General features: G+C 28.5%; 1 pseudogene; it reads left to right on the top strand.

Annotated features, from left to right (window-relative positions):
* The first annotated feature begins 12,646 nt into the window (after nt 1-12,646).
* On the top strand, nt 12,647-16,337 carry LOC132945972 (thiamine transporter 2-like; annotated as a pseudogene).
* Nucleotides 16,338-20,079: the final 3,742 nt, after the last annotated feature.

Raw genomic sequence — 20,079 nt, 5'->3', positions numbered from 1 at the left:
TGGACTTTTAATTTTTCTGGACATTTTATTAAGCTACGAATTTATTTAGTTATTTTGTTATTTAGGTAATACATATTAATTAATAGGTATTTCTTAAATTTTTTTTATTATTTTATTCGAAAAATTATTTTTAAATATTGGGATCAATATAACTATTTTTATTCAATTACTATTTTATATCAATTAGAATTTGTTAATAAACCAAGTAATAAATGAATGGTTACCAAGTAAAAAAAACCATTATCTATATTATAAATTTGAATTGAATTTACCGCATATGCGTATAGTAGAAACAAACAAATGTTTTTTTGAAGATAATGTAAAAATATCCATCATCCATCGGTTAGGACCATATATATATTTTCTATGATTACAACGGTGAGGTTATAATTATAAATAATCTATGGCAAATGACAATCGTCTGAGACGAATAGCGATTCCAATACGTAATCACATATTTCGTTCCCTTCTGGTTATTGAACTAGCTACCTATTTTTATAAATGTCATTAATCTCAATACTTCCAGACTAAACTTTTGGATCGGAGATATGAAGACGGGCGCTGCATTTTCCTTGGCGGAGATGCACAGCTCTGACACTAGACAATATTATACACTCGAAGGGAACGCGTTTCGCTGGAAGAATAAATAATTACGTAAGTCTTGTCCTTCTAATCTGTTGAAGCGGTAGACCTAATGTAAATATTTATTGTCAGACAAACTTATATAACCGCTAGACGTAGAGTAATTTTTAAAATCCAGTTTTTATAGGTGTGCAAAAATTATGAAAGATACCTTAAATTATAATACTTTGCCTACAACTGTTAATTTATTGTTATAGTAGAATAATTTTTAAAATTTGAAATCAATGATTAAGCAATGCTTTTATAAGTAGGAAGGTGGGTTTTTATACCTACCTAATAAAATAAGAGAATACATAATGATTAATGTTATTTAATATGATTTGTAAGTATCATAGTATCAGTAAACAGATCATACCTAGAGAACACCTCAAACGTACGTTTTTTTGGGGGGTTTTTACGGGATATACCTAAGGGGAATTTCCTTCAAATTTTCACATTTCACTATTTGATATTGTGATATTATTTGTGCCTAGGTTAAGTTTCTGTTTTAGAATCGATCGATAGGTCACCTAGGTATATCGCATTCTTTAATTTAAATTCTGGTAGTCGAGTATTGGACAAGTACCTACGTAATTTATAATTCGTATCGTAATTTAATTACTAAAAAAATATATTTTCCCCAACAGCGTCACCGGCAGGAGAATACATTATAGAATGTCTATAAACTTGTGGTCTAGTATATGGTTAAAATTGGCATGTGACCAACAACTGGGGGCTTGTTCTGGACAATTTAAATGATCTAATAAGGTTCATCTCATTATTTGAATTAAATTAATTTTTAACCGATTGTTGTGTTAATCGATTTTTAATTTATTTCATTCGAAACACTCGTCTCAGTTTTCTAGTACCTCTAGATTTCTCACGAAATTCATATCGATCATCTCACAGCTTTCATATTCAAAACCAAAAAAATATGTATTTTTAGCTTATTTTAATATTTTTCATCGCAAAACCCCCCTGAAATAGAAAACCAGAATATTTTACAGATCATAAAGATACTAGTATTCTATACTAGATAAGTTTCAATGAGCGATATGTATAGAGAGACGGAGATGGAGCGAGATGTAGACGGATGAAGATAGCTGTTTCTTCGGCGACAGCGTGTGCTGCAGTACAGCTAGGTTTCACTGGAAGAGTCGATATTTATGCGTAAGTTTGTTTTCATATTATTTTGGGGCTTAAATTTACTTTTTAGACTTGAAATAAATATTTGTTGTCACGGAAAATCTGTTAACTCGGTAACGTAGAACCACATACGTTTACTACTACCTACCAAAGGATGTATAATAATAATAAATTATACGCCAGTTCGAACAATCCAAACGCTGTCTTACTCGTAGTCGAGTTCTAGTTGATAACTGACTTGTGAATAAATGTAATTTTTGTTAGGTATAAAAATAAAACTAATAAATCCTTGAATACAACATTTAAAAATACAAACTCTGTATAATAAAAATTAATATTAGGTGTTTATTGGTAGGTTTATATAATATATGTAGACTGTAACGCATAGGTCATTAGAATATTGTAGAACATTTTACTGCAAGATGCGTGTTATTTCAGAAATGGTATTCGTCAGTGAAAATTTTCCAACTGGGAATAATATATCATAAGCAGACTGAAATGTGTGAGCGTTTCAGTGTTTCGAAGACTAAGTTTCGTAGCAGATTTTGATTCCGTCACGGAGTATGTATTTTCTTCTTTTTCAGTAGGTTTCTTTTTATTATTGTTAATTGATCAGGGGATGTATTGCCTGAAACTTCAATTATTTGTATTGTAATTATACTGGTATAACACTATTCCGGCTATCAATAAAGTCGTGTTCAAAATTAGAAAATTGGTCAGGTATGATATTTTATTAACTAATTCTTTCGAGTAGGGAATTAGCTCAATGATATTTAAATATTTTCACTGATAATCAAGTACGACGACTTGTAGGTAACTAGAGACTGAGTGAATATGAATTAGGAAGTGTGTGATATGGTGGATATAAGGAAATGGGTCAACAGGATTTCAGAATGCTTGGTGTATGAAACGGAAAGATGAAAAAGAATTGTAAGGTTAGGGTAGGTAAGACTGGAGAAGAGATGGATAGACAGAATACCGATCATATGGAGGTGTGGAATGAGAGTGGCTGAACCTGTATATAGCTGTGAGAGACGGGGGAAGAAAAAGTAAAAAGGTAGAATAGTTATGTTAACAATGCCGAATACGTAGGAAAGGATCTTGAATTGCAAAGACCACTTGACTCTTTGGCTGAAACTACCGTTATCAGTTGATATAGGTTTACAACCTTGACTTATAGGATAGAATAAAAAGATCTGTTGCTGGTTGGGATGTCAGCGCACTATTTGTTTTCCATCTTTGACCCACGCGTAGCATACTAAATGGAGGATTAAGAAAACACTAAAATGATTGTGCGTGAGTCAGAGAGAGAAATAAATGGTGCGCTAAAAATCTGACATCCTCTTAAGTGTTATCAAGTTGAAGAAGCAGTTCATTGTTGACAATTTGACATCTAAAGGTAAGATTATTATCTAGGTAACCTCATGGGCTTTTAATTATATTTTAATTTTAACGCGAGTTATGAGTATTTTAAAATTGTTAATTTTTTATACATTTTAAAATACTCATAACTCGCTTTAAAATTAAAATATACTAAAAAAACCATGAGGTAGCCTGGATAAAAATCTTACCTTTAGATTTTATAAGAGGTCAATTCACTCTAATTTTTAAATTAACGGAGCTACATGTGTTTGGCTGAGCGTAAAATTTGCTATGTTACGCACTTGTAAGACAGAGACAACACATGCGGGTATAACGTCCTCTTAACTGTGGTAGTTATCATGATTGGAAGTAAAGTTGATTAGTAGGGCTGTGAATTTAATGCAATGAAAAAGTTTTAAATATATGCATGTATGTACAAAAAACAGGCAAAATATGCACATCAAATTCAAAAAATACTGAATGAAAACGTTTTTTAAATTAATAAATAATAATTCAAATTGGTTTACAAAAAAAAATTCTTTATTTACACACTTTGTAGGTAGATACCTATTTATTTTTCTAAACGGATGAACCGAAGAAATCATGAAATCATGCAATCAATATGAACTAACCCAAAAAAAATATTATGTAAAATAAGATTTTGGCCGAATCTGGTGTAGCAAAAAAGCATGTAAATGCATTTAATTCACAGCCCTGGTAATAAGTTATGATTTATCTGTAGTGGGAACCGGGGTACAGTGAGACGCATATTGGTAACGGTGTTGTAATAATAGGGATCTCCCAAAAAAATACGTACTAATAGTTCAAACAAATCATAAAAGCCAACTGTAATAAATATTAATTTATGAAAAAGTATATTAAAAAGCATTAATATTATAAATGAAACAAAACTATGAACTATGGACCGTAACATAATATAGGTATTTCTATATTATTAGATCTATAATTTCTGTTAAAATATTAGGAAAATGTATTAAGTTTAATTTAACTACAACATTTTAGTAGAGTCTGAACAAATTTGGTTCCATGACTCTGATCATACAAACTTTAAATACTTAACTACGGGCCTGAAATTTAGTTTATACAGATCTAAATAATCCAAAACGTATATTGCTTCAAAATATAAAATAAAGTGTCTTGTATTCTAGTAAGTAGGTAACTATCAAAAAAAAAAACTAAAAAAAATCATACTTGAAATCTATGTATAATATACGTATATTGTAATAAATGTTCAAATGTTTATTATAGTACATTATAAAAAATTAATTAAAGTTCAATAAAATACATTATAACAGGTGTTCAAATGTACATTTCACACCACATATTTTGTTATTTCACACAGTCTCTCTTCAATTTCAAATTTTTCTTCAAATTATTTACGAAATATAAATGTTTAGTAAATTGGAAGACTTGATTAAGTATTTAATCATTTATCTAAAAGAGATGTGCCGGGTCGCCAAATTACTATATCGAGGGACCATGGTGCAAGTGTCGTCCATAAATATCATAACATATATTATATTAGAAATACAAACTTAATATTTCACTAACAGTAAATATTATAAAAAAATATTACGAGATGTACTATACGTCTATACTCATATTATATTATGATTGTATTAGTTACAAGCTCTTGAATTAAGAGTTATGTTTGAGGATTTAATTAATTTCCTAAAAGGAAATGGTTCAAGGTTGTTTCAGTAGGTCGAGGGACCGTAGTTAAAGTGCCGTTCACCAATAAAGTACCAAAAAAAAAACGATTAATTCAAATATAGAAGGTACTTATATTATATACTTTTATCAAAGTATGATTGTGTTAGTCGCAGTCTTGTGTAAATGATATTGTCTTAAGTTCTCCCAATCTAATTATACAAAATACTGAAAATTAATGAAATCACAAATATTAATACAATAGAGAGACCGTGCATTGATATACAAATTTTTCTTAAATTTACTTTTTGCATAGAGAATATGAAGGTGGGCTGAGCTTTTAATATCAGAGTATGGGGGACAGGGCTGGGATTTCATATAATGAATTGAAATATTTGTGGACACTGGACGACCAAAAGGGCCATCCTCCATAGCATGTTTCAATAAGTCCAAAATAAAATTAATTGAATAAGTTATAAAGTTGCTCTCCCATGCTCGACATTATCCTGATATTTTTAAAAAAACATGAAGCTAAAAAAAATCATTAAAAATGTTGTTTTGAAAAAAACCTTTCATGTGCATGTGTTGTCTCCAAGTGTGTGTTGTGAGAGGATAGATACTGATAAATCATTAATAGAGACTCGTCGATCGCTTTTATGTGTTTCAAATTGATTACACGAGTGAGCTGGATATGGCTCCACCATAGATAATAAAGATTTGGATAGGACATAATGGTTTTATCAGCGGTCTTCGAGGGGAACAATTGAGGCCAAATAAAGTATACCTATATCGAGTATCGACTATCAATATAAAGTAGCCTCAATTACCTTCCCCTCCGGGAACGCGGCCTCAAATGTACTGAACATTGGCGTGGCCTATCCATATCTTTATTATCTATGGGCTCCACCCATAGCATGGATTAAGGTGTCAACAATCAAAGGATTAACTTGATAATCAAACACTTAAGTTCAGCAACTTGCAACTCAGGATCTTTTTATTCGATGTTTCCTAATAAGTCATACGAAGGTTAGTTAGGTAAACCTATGGTTAGTTGAAGCTATGGTGATGATAGACAACTATCATCACTGGTCGTGAGCTTTGCGATGATCTTTTCCTACTAACTATCAAGGTATTCGATATTGTAAACATAACAATGAAAGAAAATATTTAAATATTATTAATTTGGTTAGGTGAGGTAAGGTGAGGATAGGACAGGAAATTAGACGTTAACTAATTATCATAGTTTTTAACTCGGTCTTAAAGACTGTCAGCTAGAGTTGTACCAGTATAGTTATTAAAAACTTAAATACAGCCAACATTAATTAATGATTTGAAAATGTATGATTTCAAATTATAAAATGTAGATAGATATTTGACTATGTTTTTATTTGCATTTAGACTTTATAGTTCGTTATTTAATACTGACTGTGGACCCAGCCAAACACAATATTATTTTAAATTAAACATTATTTTATGTCCTTCATAAATAACAATCACATAGTAGAGTCCGTACAGGACCTTTTTCTCAATTAATTTCTTTGCATCCTTTATAAATTACATTCATTTTTATACATTTTCTTAAACATATATTACGGTGATACACCTCTGATCATAATAGTTGTTCGTATTATTATAATGTAAACAATACGTCAATACCTAGTTTTTGGATTGTAGTTAACATGTATTGCAGTACTTAGCTTCCATCGTATTCTTTTGGTTAGTGTTATTTCACCCAGGTTTCTCAAACAATTTTTTTTTTTCGATTCATTGAACTCTAGTAGATTTTTTTGTATAAATATTTTTCGAAAATAACCGGCTATTCCTGGGAGTACACTGAGTACCTGTGTACATACTATATAATTTGAAAAGAGGCTGGCTAGGTTCTCTCACGTTCCCCATTCAATTAAATTTTTTATATATTCAACTTTTTTTGATTTTTTTATATATTTCTTTTTTTAAAACATTTACAACCTGGTGCCATATGATTTATTTAAAATTTTTTATTTGCCTCTTAATTTTTTTTTGTTTTCTAAAATGGTTTTGCCTGCAGGCGCCAACACCCTTCTTCAATTTTATTTTTTTTTAATTGATTAGTTGAATTTTTTGTATATAATTTTTAAACATTGATAACTTGGTGCCATGTGCAAAACCCTTCTTTAATGAACTAAATATTTTGAATAGTTTTTTCTGTTTAAGATTCTAGACATTTCAGATTGAACTTTGTAATGTTTATTCCTACAAAAGTATTTTTTTTTAAATTTTTTTTTGTTTTCTAAAATTCATTTGCCTGTGGGCGCCAACACCTCCCTTCAATTTTTTTTATGATTTTAACATTAGCCGAATTTTTTAAATATTTATAACCTGGTGCCATACGAAAAATCCATCTTTAATGAACTAATTTTTTTTCTTTTTAAGGCATTTTAGTTTGTACTTTGTAATATGTATTCCTACAGTAACATTTTTTCCACATTTTTTTTTGGTTTTCTAGAATGCATTTGCCTGCGGGTGGCAACACCCTCTTTCAATTTTTTTTTTTGTTATGTAACTCTAGTTGAATTTTTTTGTACATACTTTTTAAACATTGATAACCTGGTGCCCTCTGAATAATCCAACATTAATGAACTAAATATTTTGAATAGTTTATTCTCTTTAAGATTCTGGGCATTTTAGTTTGTACTATGTAATGTGTTTTTCTACAGTATAATTTTTTTTTTGTTTTCTAGAATGCATTTGCCCACGGGCGCCAACACCCTCTTTCAATTTTTTTTTTTTGTTATGTAACTCTAGTTGAATTTTTTGTTTATAATTTTTAAACATTGATAACTTGGTTCCCTATGAAAAACTCTTCTTTAATGAACTAAATATTTTGAATAGTTTTTTCTGTTTAAGATTCTGGACATTTTAGTTTGAAGTTATTAAATTAAATTAAATTTTTTTTTGTTTTCTAAAATGCTTTTGCCTGCAGGTCCAACACCCTTCTTCAATTTTTTTTTTGTTATGTGATTAGTTGAATTTTCTGTATATAATTGTTAAACATTGATAACTTGGTTCCCTATGAAAAACCCTTCTTTAATGAACTAAATATTTTGAATAGTTTTTTCTGTTTAAGATTCTAGACGTTTTAGATTGGACTTTGCAATGTGTATTCCTACAATAATATTTTTTTTAAATTTTTTTTTTGTTTTCTTAAATGCTTTTGCCTGCGGGCGCCAAAACCCTCCTTTAATTTTTTTTATGATTTTAACGTTAGCCTAATTTTTTAAATATTAATAACCTGGTGCCATACAAAAAATCCATCTTTAATGAACTAACTTTTTTTTTTTTTAAGATTCTGGGCATTTTAGTTTGTACTTTGTAATGCGTATTCCTACAGTAATATTTTTTCCACATTTTTTTTTGATTTCTAAAATGCATTTGCCTGCGGGTGGTAACACCCTCTTTCAATTTTTTTTTTTGTTATGTAACTCTAGTTAAATTTTTCGTAAATACTTTTTAAACATTGATTAGTTGGTGCCCTCTGAATAATCTAATATTAATGAACTAAATATTTTGAATAGCTTTCTCTCTTTAAGGTTCTGGACGTTATAGTTTGAACTTTGTAATGTGAATTCCTACAATAATATTTTTTTTTAAATTTTTTTTGTTTTCTAAAATGCATTTGCCTGCGGGCGCCAACACCTCCCTTCAATTTTTTTTATGATTCTAACATTAGCCGAATTTTTTAAATATTAATAACCTGGTGCCATACGAAAAACCCTTCTTTAATGAACTAAATATTTTGAATAGTTTTTTCTGTTTTAGATTCTATACGTTTCAGATTGGACTTTGTAATGTGTATTCCTACAGTAACATTTTTTCCACATTTTTTTTGGTTTTCTAAAATGCATTTGCCTGTAGGCGCCAACACCCTCCTTCAATTTTTTTTTATGTCATGTGATTAGTTGAATTTTTTGTATATAATTTTTAAACATTGATAACTTGGTGAAATACGAAAAACCCTTCTTTCATGAACTAAATATTTTGTATAGTTTTTTCTGTTTAAGATTCTAGACATTTCAGATTGGACTTTGTAATGTGTATTCCTACAATAATATATTTTTTTAAATTTTTTTTTGTTTTCTAAAATGCATTGGCCTGCGGGCGCCCACACCTCCCTTCAATTTTTTTTATGATTCTAACATTAGCCGAATTTTTAAATATTAATAACCTGGTGCCATACGAAAAACCTTTCTTTAATGAACTAAATATTTTGAATAGTTTTTTCTGTTTTAGATTCTATACGTTTCAGATTGGACTTTGTAATGTGTATTCCTACGGTAACATTTTTTCCACATTTTTTTTGGTTTTCTAAAATGCATTTGCCTGTGGACGCCAACACCCTCCTTCAATTTTTTTTTTTAGTTATGTGACTATTTGCATTTTTTGTATAGACTTGAACAATGATGACTTGGTGCCCTATGAATAAACCTTCTTGAATAAACTATATAGTTCTATTATTTTTTTCTGTTTAAGATTCTAGGCATTTTAGTTTGTACTTTGTAATGTGTATTCCTACAATAATATTTTTTTAAATTTTTTTTTGTTTTCTAAAATTCATTTGCCTGCGGGCGCCAACACCTCCCTTCAATTTTTTTTATTATTCTAACATTAGCCGAATTTTTTAAATATTGATAACCTGGTGCATTCCTACAGTGACATTTTTTCTACATTTTTTTTTGGTTTTCTAAAATACATTTGCCTGCGGGCGCTAACACCTCCCTTCAATTTTTTTTATGATTTTAACATTAGCCTAATTTTTTAAATATTAATAACCTGGTGCCATACAAAAAATCCATCTTTAATGAACTAATTTTTTTTCTTTTTAAGATTCTGGGCATTTTAGTTTGTACTTTGTAATGCGTATTCCTACAGTAATATTTTTTCCACATTTTTTTTTGATTTATAAAATGCATTTGCCTGCGGGCGCCAACACCCTCTTTCAATTTTTTTTTTTGTTATGTAACTCTATTTGAATTTTTCGTACATACTTTTTAAACATTGATAACCTGGTGCCCTCTGAATAATCCAACATTAATGAACTAAATATTCTGAATAGTTTTTTCTGTTTAAGATTCTGGACTTTTTAGTTTGTTCTTTGTAATGTGTATTCCTAAAATACAATTTTTTCGACATTTTTTTTTGTTTTCTAAAACGCATTTGCCTGAGGGCGCCAACACCTCCCTTTAAATTGTTTTTATGATTTTAACTCTAGCCGAATTTTTTAAACATTGTTAACCTGGTGCCATACGAATAATCCTTCTTTAACGAACTAAATATTTTGAATAGTTTTTTCTGTTTGAGATTCTGGACATTTTAGTTTGAAGTTTGTAATGTGTATTCACACAATATAATTAATTTCAAATTTTTTTTTTTAATCATGTTTGTGAATAAAATTTTTGTTAAAGACTTGTTTATAATTATAAGAAAACTTTATTTATAAATTTTAGAATTAAAGAGAAAAGTATTAAAAATCTTTATTAATTATACTATCATAGTTTTCATATTTATTTTATTTATAGTTGTGAAATCATGAGTTATTAGTTATTATCATAATCACTAATCAGAACACCAAGTCATATGCGAATAACAAAGTGTTAGTCTTGTCTATTGTTTTTTTTATAGATTAAAAACATGATAAGTAAACAATATTTTTCTCCCCAAATGTTTTTTTAACTTTTCCGAGAAGAACAAAAGAATTATAATATTTACGTTCCAATTACTACAAATAACTAATTGATTTACGTTCCTATTCCTTTTAAAAATAATGGAATTTATCCATTCATTCGTTCCTTCAATCAATTCCAGGAATCGTTTCTTTATGAACGCGTTCCTTAACAACACTGGAGTTAGGTCTTGTCATTATATAAATGTAGAAGAATTTATTATCGCGTTCTTAGAATAATAATTGTACCTATGCCTTTTTGTTATCACTAAAAATTACTTTGGAACTAACTTGAATTTAAAATTGTGAAAAAATATTAACCCACTGTGAAGGACAAATACAATATGCTACCTACCAAACCTATTAATATAATTTATATACACTGTAATACTATATAGATGCTCGAAAGTCGAAAGATAATTTTAGTTATAATTAAAAGTATGGTAAATAATATAGCTTATTAGCTAATTTTTTCACAAATGTGTACGGTAAAATTTCAATGATATTATATAATATAACATATGTGATACATTGAGTTGAAAAATTACCTAATTGTAGTTCACCAATAATATAATATTTCAAAAACTTTTTTTTTTTTGTTAAAAATAAATTTAATCATTAAAATCTAAAGAGCCAAACTGCAATTACATAATGTTATTTTTATTGAACCAATTTACGGTCATAATTATAATTAGGTAACTGACTGGGGTGATGTAGGAAAAAGGTTTTCATACCTAATTAAATATACTTTACATGTAGCCATGAGGTTTCTATCTACAATATATGAGTAGGTAAATTACAAATGTTTAAAATATTAATTAATATTATTGTATCAATGTAAGTGGGCTCTAAAAAAAAAAATAAAAGTTCTGTTATACAAATTAGTTAATTGTTTAAGTTCCTACCAATATAAATTATCAATTTAACCTTTTCGAACATAATTTTAATTTTATATTTATATATTGTGTGCATTATCACTATTATGCCTATATAAATTAATAAATATAATTTATAAATTAGATTTTTTATAAATATTAGATTTTATTTAAATTTTCTATTTATGTATCAATGCATTCAGCAAAATATTTTGATTTTGATTATGAATTTATGAAATTATAATAATTTTCATTAAAACATCAATATTTGTAGAATATAATATAATAATAATTGTACCTAATTCTATCGAAGCACCAATTAACGTAAGATCGAAAAAAAACGAAAGCAATATAAAATATAAAATTCCACGTACTTAAATTTGATTATGTGGGCTTATTTACTAAGCCAATAAATCTAGAAAAAAATAGCTGTATAGAATACAAGAGCACTAGGTTAAATATAATTTTTAGTTTTGACACCAAAAAACATGTGTCAGTATTGATTTGTTCAATTTTTAGATAATTTTTAAAGTAACAGCCATAATTAGTTACGTTATTTTATTTATCATTTTATCCAATTAATCACCAAAGTCAAAATTCAAGACTGCCTTGTATAGATTTGTGGCGTACTTGCGCTAAATAAAAACTAATTTTCCTATTCTATAATGAGTGGGAAAAAGCAATATACCAATGTTTAGTGTTGTGGTGGAATTTCATTTCATAATTTGTGATATTGCAGCCGTATTATAAAAAACGTCAGTCTTGTATTTTCAAATAAACATTTTTTACTACCACGTCTCAAAATATGGATGTTTTGCATTCAAATAAAATATTGTAAAATGTCATAAGTCTACATTTTTGGGTCTAAGAGAGTATTTTGTAATATTTAATGAAGTCATAATATAAAGTATGCTTGTTAGTATTTAAATTTTTTATTTCAGATGCATCGGTAAAAATTTTTTTTAAATACCTTAGTTTTAAATTTCAAATTGCTTTTTTTCAAAACTATAAATGTTGAGATGTAACAGTCTTGTTCTAGAGGTTAAAAGTGTGATGAATTATGTTGTCAATTGATATGTAAGAACTAAGGAGTAAGGGACGATATAGTAGAAGAAACATATTTTATAAATGTAGCTTACCTACCTAAAATATTGTTCGTTTTTAATAGTATCTTAAAAATTAAAAATGTAAAATAACTTTGTATTTTTCGTTAAACTGGTTTTGAATAGAATCAAAAAAAATTTTGATGTTGATTTCAGAACTAGATATTATGGAACCGTGGAAAAAAGTGTGCATATATGTATGAGTGTATGTCATACTTCGAGAATTTCGTCCAATAGATCCTTTTATTATTAAGTATCTGACGCTTCTTCCAGAAAAATACACCGTTAAAATAGTAAGTTCACTAAAATTAATGAACAAGGTTAAAATAATTATTAATAATTGTAGTTATAGATCTTAGTTATTTGCATGAATAGGAACGGTATACATTTAAATAAGATAAATTTAGTATAAAGAAAGAGAAATTGTAAATTATTATTCAAGCACATCGTTTTATTTTTAATTTTTATATAGAGGTTTGTTATTTTATGTTACTATAATGTACCAATTATGCATATTATTTTATGTAACTATAATAGGCACTTATATTTTTAATATTTTTACTTTTTTCATCCTTGTTAATTTATCTGGAAACATACTATTATTGTACAACCTATACTTAATTAATTTGCACCCTAATATAGTACTTCCTAGTTCCGGTAATGCTATAAATTATAATTGTATGAAATCTTTTAAAAAAGTCTATACTGTTATAAGTTGTACATATAATTATATAAAGCCAGTCACTTGAAGTGTATAAAGTGTATTTATAGTTACTTCACATTATTTTAACTTTACCCATTTTTTCCCCATTTTTAATTAGATTAGAGAAGAAGTTTATCCAGTGGGCAGTTATGTTAGCGTGTTATTTGTAGTAATCGTATTCCTCGTTACCGATTATCTACAGTATAAGCCAATAATAATTTTAAATGGATTATCTGGTATAATGTCTTACAGTTTACTTTTAGGATCTCCAACAATAAGTTTTTTGAAAGTACGTTTCTATACCTACCTAAATCTTATAGATTTATTGTCAATATCTATTATTGTTTACATAACTAATTTATACATATTTACAGTTTGTAATTTTTATCTTTTAGTTAGGTCAAATATTTTTAATGCTTTTTAGAGCAGCTGAAGTTTCGTATTATACGTTATATGTTTGCAAATATCAGGAATAAGGATCAATATCAGATCGCTACTAGTATAGTAAGAACTTCAGTTTTGGTTGGAAAATGTAGTTGTGGTATAATAGCACAAGTTCTTATATCATATAATATTGTAAGCTATGTATATTTACTCTACTTAAGTATACTTGGTGAGTAAAATACTATATTACATATATTTTTTAATTTTTATGTTGTTTTAAACATTAGTCATTTGTAATTTTGGACAAAAATAATTAGGTATAGCTATACCTAGTTTTGTACATTGTACATACTAGAACAAAAAATGTTGAAAATAAGTTTTTCTTAGAATATTTCTAATGCGTTTAGCTGTTTGGGTATAAAAAATGTATTATGTTAACGGAAATGTCGACATTTAGGAAATTATTATAATTTCTTATGATTTAAAGAAATTATATCATTATATATAAATTATATCATTGCCTCGTAAGTCGTAGGTAGGCAGTAGGTACTGCATGTTATCATTTCGACATTTTTAACGATATAAGGCAATGATGCCATATTGCCACGCATCATAGATCTAAATGTATTATTTTCCCATTTTTTTTACAAAGACCAATTATTCGTCACTCTAATTACCTATTGCAACGGAGTACAAGTGCTTGCAACAGGTGCAAGAACTTAAACAGAAGCAAATGCTTGTAACGGTGAGCAAGGACTTGTAACAGCGAACAATTACTTGCAACAGAGAGTAATAGTGCTTGCAAAGGCGAACAATGACATACAACAGAAAGCAAGTGCTGGCAACAGGGAGATTCTTTGCTCTTGTTCGCTGTTACAAGTACTTGCTCCCTGCTGCAAGCACTTTCTCGCCGTTGCAAGTACCAACTATCTCACTGTTAGAAGTCCTTACTCCTTGCTTGCTGTTGCAAGTACCTACTTGCTCACCGTTACATTAATTCCTAAGCGTTATTGTTTGTTAATAAATATATTTTAATGAACAAAATTAGAAATATAAGACATAATAGGTAGTTATATTTATTGTTGCATTTCCTGCATAATGTATACACTTAAACTTGCACTTGAATATTTTGTTTTAGGTATGATTTTCACTACAATTTGGTCATTAATTATGCCACCAGTTAAGTTTAGTTTATATTTTTATAAAGTAAAAGAACCAGTTTTAAATGTGTTTGTAGATGATAATGAAAAAAATATTCGAACAAAAATCAATGAATCTACTAATATAAATCTAGATAAAAATAATATAAATGTATGTAAATTATAATATTCATTGTAATAATAAAATCATATTTATGATACTGTTGACTATATAAATACAGAAATACTTTATAAAAATAAAATGCTCTGAAGTTATTCAAATGTTATGGGATGATTTCAATGTAGCTTATGCGGATGCTAACGTATTTAAATGGTCAGTTTGGTGGTCGTTGTCACTTAGTGGTTATGTATTGGTAAATATATTTAATTTACAAAACTAGTTCATTTTATACAATCACTGATATTAAATTTATTATTTTACAACAAATCATAGTCTTATAAGACTGGTTTATGTTTCTTCAGGTTTCGCAATATATCCAACTTCATTGGGATGAAATTGAAGCGCACGGCGAACTAAATTCTTTGAACGGTGCAGTTGAATCATTGGCCATATTATTCAGTAAATTATTCAAAATTTTTTCAATTTTATTTAAACTATATAGAATAGTACTTATCGGTTTTTCATTAATTGATACAACGTTTTTAAATGTTTTGAGGTGCTGCTGCTATATAATATGTGATTGGAAGAGTAAACGGAGATTGGGACAAGTATGGAGACATGACAATGGCAATAGTAGCTATGGGACTTGGAGGCGTGTTATACTTCCTTTCTTTTACTGAATCGTTAATAAAGTCGTATGCATACTATATAATATTCTGTTGTACATATCAGACAATGGTGACAATATCAAGGTAAAATCAAAATGTAATATTAAGAAAATTTTTTTCCACAAAATTATCCATTGATACAAAATTATATCTAATTTGCTGTTAAAAATACTCATTTTTATTTATCAATTTTGTTTATTTAATCGACTATTAACTCTGAATAGTATATAGGTAATTAAACATTTTTTTGAGAATTAATATAATATGATATTGTATTTATATTTTTGTAATTTTTTTAGTAGAAATAAGTTATTTATTTTTTTAGTGTCTTTGGATTTGTCTAATCATTTACCATTTTTACATATTATCACATTGATTAAAACAGTATTATCAAGGTGGATATAAATGTCAAAAAATTTTTTTTTATCTTTTAGCACAGAAGTTGCCAAATTTTCGAAACGGAATTGTTATGCCTTAATATTTGGATTTAACAAATTGGTTGCGTATATTTTAATTATTTTATTTACTGTAGTCGTCGTTGAAGATAAATTGTTCTCTTTTGACATTCGTCAACAGGTAAGATTTCATCAAATGTATGGTAGGTAGGTAACTTAAGTACACCTTTGTATAACAGTTATTTAACAAATGTCAGAATTTCAACAGAAAGTAACTTAAAATAGCATGCTAAAAATATAAATCAAATGTTTTATTATTATGTTAACACACAACTTAAGTATTGCAATGATATATTTTCAGTTTTTGATCTACAGTGTGTATTTTATGTTCTTGGGATGTTTGTTTTTACTAATGGCTTTCATGTCATTCAGGCGACTATGAAAAAACGGAATATATGAAAAAAACTTGAACTATTGTAGTGACGTGAGTTCAAATATAATATATAGTAATATATTATATTATAAGTGATTTATACAGATTATACGTATGAATGTAGATAAATTAATACGTTTTTTAATTTATTTATAGGAATCATTTTATACCACGTATTATTTCTGAAGTTAATAAAATTATTAGTTTTAACATATTAAGTTCAAATCATTAAATGCATAAATTAATAATTAATAAATAATCCTTTATGGCTACCTATATGTGAAATTATTGATGATGACAATTAGAGGTAAAATATTGGAATATTTAAGTATTAATTTACTTCAGACACGGGTATGGTAAAAATTAATTTTATTTTTCTAAAATGTTCAACAAGATCTAACAATTCCAGATTTTAAATGGAGCGATGAATGTATTGATTTTACAATAAATTATGTGTGTGTTTTTTTCTGTTTTTCATTACCTTTTTCGGTAGACAGTAAAAATGCTTCGATTTTCAACTTCGGGTGTAGATTCTGATAGAATATTTAATTTTGTTGTAAGTTAGGGGGCGGGAAGAAGGGGTTGTCAAAAGTAAAAATTCTTAGTAGGTACTTTTCAAAAAAACCCAGAAAACGGAATTGTTGAGGTAACATCTATATAGATGAGTTGAAAATAATAATATATATTATACATATATTTATAGATAAATTACAAACACTTTGTTTAATGATTTATTTTAATTTGATTATTGTTTAAGTTTTTATTGATATAGGTAGCTGAATTGATTTTTGTATACCTAATATTTATTAATGTATTGCAAGACATATATATTTTATTTTTAATGTTGAAAATACGAAGACATATTTTTTTACTGATTTCTTTTGTAACATAATTTTGATATTTTTACCTATATACATAAGTCATTTGGTTTTCAATATTTAATAATGTATGGTAATTAATTAATTAAACGATTCAAACTGGAGGAAATGATTAAATTTGATAATTTATATAAGTATGATAGGAGGAAACAACAGCGGTACAATCAGCATTCACTTGTCCACCTTTTAAAAATTAATTCGACTTTTTTTTTAAAAACTTACCACCTATTATTTTTGCCATCGTTTGTAGGAGTCAACAGTATCTTTTGTAGGAGTTAACACTATGTCTATGTAGGAGATTACCTACATTTGTAGGAGTTTACTATTCCCCTTAAAAATGGCTATACAAAAACATAAAATAAATACGTACCTAATATTTAATCAGCTAGTACCTACTTTTATACTAAGACAATCTTTACAAACTATAAAGTATTGATATAGATTATTATTATTTACTATGTAATTTTATACTATAATCATTATTATACAACTTTTTATTCCACATATTTTTCAATTAAGAACATAAAATCAAGAATTTAATAGCTTTATGGAAGCACCAACATAAAAAAAAATGTTTGTAAACAAGACACATTGGTTTTATCTGTATTAACGACTACCGTTCTGTTGCTATAAACCTAAATATGTTTTGTGGAAGATTTGTTCTTCCCCACAGTTGTGTTTGGCTATCACAGGACTCCAAAGTGATCGGATGTGAACTCCCACAGTACAGGTATTGGAATCACGGTGACAGAGCTACCTGGACCGCAGATTGTTCATCGCACACTGTCCGCCAGGGTTACCATGTCGACTGCGCCGTCGACGAAACGCTGGATATCAGCTGGTCTCGAGAACTGATTTCCTGTCAATGATGGGCAACGATTGGCAGGCGCTGCATGAGCCGTGGCAGTTGGAATTGTCGACAGTTTAAATGGGTACACGTTAACCAGTGAAACGGCAGCTCACGTCTTAGTCAGCCATGCAATTTGTCTGTCAGATGAACGAGTCGTATGCCGTAAGACCGTCTCGGCGGTCGCTCGCTTCGTCACGGACAGACAGATTGCACTCTTTGCCTCCTGCTGCACCACACCGTCTTAACCGATGCTTGCAGCCCCGTGGCCTCCATATCTATTTGGTGTGTGGGGTCCTTCACACAGCCCGTCCGAAAATCCTCTCGCTCCGGTAGTAAAGCCTACTGGGCCCGCAATAAAAACCCGTCCTCGCTTACCAACATCAACTCACAGGTTTTTCACCGATCCGCTTCAGTCTTATCACCTTTGCGGCCAGTTACAGCCGTAACGCCTTTGCTGAAAGTTGCTACAACTGGGATTATTCGGCCAGTGACGCCCCGCAGTAGAAACTCGGCTGCATTCAAAACAAGTCAGCTGCAGAAGTCAAGACGACGGGCAAACGGCCATTGTAACACGCCCGCGGACATCGTGTGCCACACTTTTGCGTACGGAAATGTTGTCACATATGAATTTGGTTTTACGACGGCCAGGCACTACGAATTGTTTCTTGTATACCTCATGCAGTCAGCTGTTTGGAAGGAGTTCACGAAGAACACAGCGTTGATTATTTATAATTTGTTTTAAAACTTGTTGTTTAATTCTTAATTGTGTAACCTAATTGAATTTACGTGGTTTTCCGAATGATTAGGGTATCAAGGTCTGTACTACTATTACACCTGGCATCGAATTACATCTTAAAGTTGCACTACAAATATATTGTAGATCTTGGTGGTTTTCATAATGAAAATCTTATGTCTGTTATATGAATGGTACCAGAAAATTTAGATAATGCATATTGTCTTCATTATGTTAATAATATAGCTATTACAATTATCACTCATCTGAAATTCAGAAATCCAAATAAGCAATCACCAGGATGAGTACCTACATACTTAATAAGTGACTACGTTAATTATGAAATTATGTATTTTTGTGAAAGGATGGAAACGGTCGTGAATTTTTCACATTATAATAAAATAGTTTTATGATGTAAGGACTATAAGGATCATAAAAATGAAATACATATATATATTATTCACTATTTTTACTCTTTGGGGCAAAAACACTGTAAGTTTACAATGTTTTTAAGCTATATACTATAATGTTTTTTTTATTACATTATATTTGGCCAATATCAGACAAACGATGCTTTGAACTAAAATAATGTTGTTGGTATTTCTTACATAAAGGGCATTTTTTGTAATGGACATTTTATTTGAATATATTTAACACTAGGAAAAATCAATTCTAAAAGATTCTCATAAACCAAAACTTAAAAATGTCTTGTATATTTTCCAATGACGTGGAAAATTATTCGAGGCAGATATCTGACATATAAAATAATTCATATTTTAAGCGAAGCAGTGAATGTATTGGTTTTACAATGATGTATAGTTTTTATTTATTTGTTTATTTTTTTTTTAGTATCTTAAGAAAGATTGTGGTTTCTAGAAAAAAATATCAGTTTCCAGTACTTTTTAAAATAATTGAGTGAAAAAAACAATATAGAAAAGTAGAGAAATATACTGAAAACATATTTTAGTTAAAAACTTTTTTGTTTCTCGTTCTATATCTTTCAAAAATAGAGACTTCAAATTTTGACTAAATATTTAATTTAAATTCTTTAGACACGATAAAATTTTCGAAATATTTTGGCTCTTTTTGTGTTATTTATTAGCGTTTATTGATTTATGTATGACACAATTTTGGTAATCTAAAAACCAGACAATTGTATGTAACGTTACTCGTCATTTTGTAAATTATTTTGTAGTTAATTCATACAATTTTTATTTTTAATACCTAAGGCTTGTAATTTTAATAAGGCTTGTAATTCCTCAATGTTAGAATTTAAATAAAAAGTTTAGTGTAAAA

Source organism: Metopolophium dirhodum, chromosome 5 (assembly GCF_019925205.1).
Source record: "Metopolophium dirhodum isolate CAU chromosome 5, ASM1992520v1, whole genome shotgun sequence".
NCBI lineage: Eukaryota > Metazoa > Arthropoda > Insecta > Hemiptera > Aphididae > Metopolophium > Metopolophium dirhodum.
The sequence above is the reverse complement of the archived record's forward strand: the minus strand, read 5'-3'. Positions and strand labels throughout refer to the sequence as shown.